At 39.2% G+C, this 6,009-nt stretch overlaps 1 non-coding gene across 1 annotated transcript; it reads left to right on the top strand.

Moving 5' to 3' along the window:
• The first annotated feature begins 807 nt into the window (after positions 1–807).
• On the top strand, positions 808–937 carry LOC126031900 (small nucleolar RNA SNORA22). Its single transcript, XR_007503708.1, has one exon. It is a non-coding gene; the product is annotated as a small nucleolar RNA SNORA22 (small nucleolar RNA).
• Positions 938–6,009: the final 5,072 nt, after the last annotated feature.

A 6,009-nucleotide genomic window follows, 5' to 3' on the forward strand; every position in this document is an offset into this window, starting at 1 on the left:
AAAACCTTGCGATATCTACACTTTGCTGTTAAAACTTCTGAGCCTAATGTACCCTTTACTTTGCTCAAACCAATCCTCAGCCTCCTTCAGCCTCTTTCCTGCCAGCCTTGGAGAACAGCCAGCTCAAGCCCTGCCACTCCCACTTTAAGCCTTCCAATTCACCTTGAAATACCCAATCTTTGTTATTCAAAAAAAAAAAAATCTGAAAAGTAGCATCTCTTGCATATTCTCAAATCAATTAATAAAACCATGATTCTCATGGTGCTTTTGCAACCCAGACTCCCCTCTTCGGTTGCCACTCCCTCTAATTCCAATAAATTAGTAATTAATCTTAAAAGATTGTTTTTTTTTTTTCTCTATATCATTACACCCTGCTGACTGTAAATAATTTGCCTCTAGCCTTCCTGCTGTTAACTGTGCTAGCCCCTCCCCGAGCTATCAGTGAAAGACTCTGCTTCACCTTGTCAGCCCTACACTTCGTCAAATATGTGTTATTAGGTTTAGTGCATTAAGTGGTGTAAAGTAATTATTAAAACATTAAAAAGCAACAGAAAGATAAGAGCAATAAACTTTTTTTTTTCATGCCTCTCAGAAAATTTTAAAGCAAGGTCATAATTCTGTCACTTTACAAATAACAAAATATTGGTAAAAGAAAAACTTCTTTGTGTTTTAAAATCCAAACGAACACAAAAGTGTTAAATTTAAATCTTATATTTCTATTAAAAGTTTTATTTTAATTTTTAAAGTATTTACAAAATTATGTGAAAAATAATGTGGTTAGCCTTTTTAAACAATATAGTTAATTTAATGCACAGTGAACACCTAGGTGTGCTTTATAGTACCCTTAGTTTTAACTTTGTGCTACAGCAATGGTTGTTCTTTATTTCTGCATTGAAAGAACTATTATTTTAAGTGCATTCAAAATATCAGCACATTATACAAATCTGTATATTTGTGTCGCAGTAAAAAAAATAATATAAATGAAAAATATATTATATATAATTTTATAAGTAATATATAAAAGTAACTAAACTTTATAAGCAAATTAACTAGTATTAAATATAATTTTAGTCTTAAGTTCTAAGTGTGTAAATGCATCAGATGTCTTTAACTATATTTTATAATAATCTAAGCATTTAGTTAATTTAGTATATAATATTTTTTACAAATTATTCACTTAAAGTCTTCATAGTAAAAACAGTTGTTTGTTTTTTAAAAAATCAGTTTTTATACCTTTAATAATCATAGTTCATGCTATTGTGTTTAATCATAAAAATTTTAACACTTTATTGCAGCTGTCTTACTGTTCTACTGCAAAACCAATTTAAAGAAAACCTATTCATTTACAGCAAATCATTTCATACTTCCAAGTAGAGACTCCTTCTACAGTGCTCATTAACCATTTTACTTAATGTTTTAAACTTCAAATTAAAATTGTTTTAAAAATGTTTTGTGTTAAATCTAAACCTTAAAATTTATTTTCAGCAAAGTTCCACTCCATCTACATTAAGTACTTCTCAAAACTAAAAAAGTTTTTCTACAAATTTTTTTTTTCTCTTCTTCTCACAAATATGTTAGCTAAATATTTAAAAGCGCTTGTCAATTTTTTATAAATAAGTCTTAAATCAATCCTTTTGTCTGTTTATGTGTCTGTTGTGATGAATGAAAGTGGCCACAAGTGTAAAATGTTGTGTTTAGTGTTGTTTTGTTTTGTCTGTTTATTTGTTATCTCTACATTTTATAATAATACAATTTTTAAAGCCTTATCCATTTTTTAAATTTCAATTAATTTTTTCAACCTGGTTCAGTCTGGTCAGTTCACAAACTGGCATCTTACAATTAAAAATCATGTGTTAAAAATTATGTATTAAGCTAGCTTTGTCCTTCTAAGAACATGGCGGAAAGTGTGAGGGATGGCAAACCCCAGATTTCTCAATGGCCATCGGGGATAACTTTTCCCTGGAGAATTTCTGGACTTTGCAGTCACCTGGCTTTCCTGCTATGTGTAAGTTCAAGCCTATAGAATATGTATTTATGGCTAAAAAATAGCATCCAGCTTTAACATAATAACTAGAAGTTTAAGAAAAATCCTTTATATTCAGTTTAAAAAAATTTTTTTAATTAGCAATTGTTAATTATAAATTTTCTTTTATGCCAAAGTCTAACAGAGGTCAAATAGCATTCCCGTGGTATTCAAAAATAACTAGTGTAATGTAAATTGCTAATGTTTTCTGCAAATTCTTAATTTTTATATGAAGTAACCATTTTGCCTTCTGCCAAGCTGTTTTCTTATAAACCTCCTGCTAAACGCCATTCCTGCAAACCTGTTTCTAACTGACTCCACCTTTGACAATGCTGAATTAGACACTCTGCCTAGCTGCCTTGGATGCCCACCGATGCCACCAACAACCTCCATCCTCTCTACCTCCATCCCTTGGCCGGTCTTGCAAGTCGACCTTTGTGCCCTAACCATGGGTGCAAGCCTATACTGGGGCACCTCCAATTTCCGCCTGCCTCAACCTCGTGCTGTTGACCCCGATGACTATTACTCCCCTGCTAGCGGTGGCTGCAACTCTGTTATTCGCCGTGATGTACTACGCCACCCCTTCACCACCTTCTACGTCTGCCCTGGTCACCACCGCCCCGTTCCAGCGACTATAAGTGTAGCGCTCATAACCAACACTTTTGCGCCTCCTGGAGCTGTGAAACCACCGGAACTGCTTATTGGAAACCCTCTTCCTCCTGGGACTTCATCACCGTTTCACGCCCCCCAACTCCTCCTTTTCTGAACTGTGATGCATCCTCTGCTACCCGTGGTTGGTGTAACCCCCTCATCATCGAATTTACTGCTGCTGGACGTCAGCATCACTGGACTCAACCCGTACAATGGGGACTCAGACTTTACGTTAGGCGTACCGACCCTGGACTTCTTTTTTCCCTCCGTTTACTTAAACAGTTGCCGAATTCTCACCCCCTCGCCGTTGGTCCTAACACCTTTCTTCATCCTCATTCAGGTCCATCACACATGCCTTCTCCTCCTTATCCTCTTCCATCTGCCTCTCCTTCTCTCAGACAGCTCACTATGCCTTCAGGTCCTTCTCCGTCCTCTCAGGTTATTCTCAATCTCATAAATGCTTCTGCTCTTGCCCTTACAGATCCTGCCTATGAAAGATGTTGGCTTTGTTTTTCTCCTCAACCTCCTTTCTATGAAGGTGTTGCAGTGTTTGGCAACCTTTCCTCTACCTCCAACCCCTCTGACCTCCGTTGGAACACACAACCTCAACATGGCATTACAGTCGGTCAAGTCGTAGGCTCTGGCCTCTGCATTAAGCCTAACGACTCCCTGCTTCCTAGCCAATTACTTGACGTGTGCAACGAAACTATTGACATCTACAATTCTTCCTCCTCACAACCCTATCTGTTAGCTCCCAATGGTACTTATTTTGCCTGTGCTTCTGGTCTTACTCCTTTTATCATTCGTTCTTCTTTCCTCCTTTCACATAATTACTGTATTCTCGTTATTCTCATTCCAAAAATCACCATTCACTCAGAACATATCTTTCCCTCTCCTGCCGCCTCACCCTATTCCTATTCTTCTCAATCCCTTTCTCGACAATGCCGTGAGCCCTTCACCTCCATTACACTTGCAGTGCTCCTTGCTGTTGGCGCTACTGGCGCTGGCACTGGTATCTACTCTCTTGTATCCTCTCAATCCAATTTCCGCACTCTTACTCAAGCAGTGGAACAAGACATTAATGAAATCAAAACTAGTCTGCAATTTCTCACAGATACTATTAGTTCCCTTGCTGATGTTGTTCTCCAAAATCGTCGTGCTCTATATTTTGCCCTTATGTAAGAGGGGGGAGTCTGTGTAGCCCTTAAGGAACAATGTTGTATTTTCAAAGATAAACCTGGATTAGTTAGGAATAGCGTTCAACACATTGGTGACGGTATAAAAGATTTTGAAAAACATTTCGATGAAGAACAAGGCTGGTACCAGGGCTGGTTTTTCTCTTCTCCTTGGCTTCACACTATCTTGTCCACTATTTTGGGCCCACTCATTAGCCTCATGCTGCTCCTTTCTCTTAGCCCATGGATTTTCCGCAAAATCACTGCCTTTATTAAGAACCAGGTAGATGAACAGGCAAAAACCTCTATTCAGGTTAACTACCAGCATCTAACCCCGCGTGACTCCTGTGAAAACTTGGCTTTAGTCACCAAGCCGCCTTTCCAGCCACTAAGTTTCCAGGAGATAGAGCGCATAGCTAACAAGCGGAGCTCGCTCCGGCACTTGTGCTCTTGGCTGTGGAGACACCTAAGACGGGATTAGCAAGGTCCCAGTTAGGGCACGGCCCAAAAAGGCTACAGCGCATAATTCGGATCCCTGTGCACACCCACGGCGTTTGTAGCCACCTTTTAATTGCGGCTTTGGCCGTGTCCGACCTGGTCAAACCTTGTATGCCTAAGACACGGTTCTTCCACCCGCTCACGACTTTCCTTCTTTTATTAGAAGAGAAAGGGGGAGATGTTGGGGACTGACTTGTTTGAGGCCATTTTGCTGTTCTTTCTGCCATATTCCAGCTTTTCACCTAAAAGCTATTTTGCAGTCTTGCTGTAAGTTTTTGAGCTATAGAGAAAGGAATGTGCAACTATAGATATAATTAACTCTAGCCCGGAGGAGAGCAACACTGTCCGGTACCGTTATCAGAAACTAGGCCTCACTCCTTAAGACCACATTTCGGAGTGAACTAGGCTATTATCAATAAGTGTATGCTACATTGTCTGTTCAAGATCACTGAGGCAGGCACATCTTGCACCACCTGATAATCAAGCAATTAAAAATGCAGCTTGAAGGACACTAGAGGTTTCCATAGAAACAGCACGTTCAGCATAACTTGAAGGTCACCTAGCCCACTGCCCACTTCCTTATTTAGAGAATGCCTAACTTTCTTTGTTCCTTGAAACCTGAAATATATTCTTGCCTTGTATGGGCCTTCGCGCCAAAAGTATGACTGACATCACCTTTGTACTGCCCCCTTCTCCTTCATTATATAAGAAGGAGCTGTAGCCCAATAAAGGGACCCTTGAACAGTGAGACGCTGCCTTGGGTCTTTATTATTAACCTCTTTCAGATTTTTTACAGGTGTGGTTGCTCTTCTACTCAGAAAAATAGGAGTGCGGTTGTCTGAGAAGCCTTTCCAGCTAATTCCTGCTGGCCGGGTCCCCCCTGGGGGGGCTTCAGGACACCGCAGTCCCCCGTGCCTGCCAGGAGCTATTTCTGAGCAGATAGCCAGGAGTAACCCCTGAGCACCACTGGATGTGGTCCAAAAACCAAAAAAAAATAAATAAATAAATAATTATAATAATAATAATAATAATACTTAAGCTATGGGTGTGAGCTGTAAAAATTCTGAGTTACAAAGGAGAAGGTCACAACCCAGGGCAGCTTTTAACAACTAACTTCAAATGCAAAATAAGGTATTATTAATAAGTAGAAAAGATCTAAGAATGTGGACTTCACTGTGGTGAGCTCTATTGTTTTAGAGGTCAAGGAAGGAGCCAAATCCCCTAAGATGCAGTTCCCATTTTCTGAGAAGGGTCAATAGCCCAAGATCTGCATTCTGGCTACACTCTTGATTACCAGAAACTAAGCTGCAATGACATATTTGAAAAAAGAGAAAAAATATTGTCTTTGATTTTGGTACTAAATATTATCCAGAAACGTGTTTCTCTTAGTAATCTTTGGTGCTGGAATTTCTGAAAAGAATTTGATTGAGGCTATATTTTTGCCTGAGATTTTACAAAGAAGAGCTAGCAAATAATGACAATAAATGTAATATCAAACATGGATTTATCTCTTCGGGAATTCCTCAACTATCCAAACGGGGGAAGAAGCATCTATAGCAGGCCTTTTGAGGAACCTCGTAGGGGTTATTTCAGTTCTCCACACCAGGAAAATCCCAGGATACATCTGATGTGCCTCCTGAGTTCCCCTAAAATGAGATGCTT

The sequence above is a fragment of the Suncus etruscus genome, chromosome 15 (genome assembly GCF_024139225.1).
Source record: "Suncus etruscus isolate mSunEtr1 chromosome 15, mSunEtr1.pri.cur, whole genome shotgun sequence".
NCBI classification, from domain to species: Eukaryota; Metazoa; Chordata; class Mammalia; order Eulipotyphla; family Soricidae; genus Suncus; species Suncus etruscus.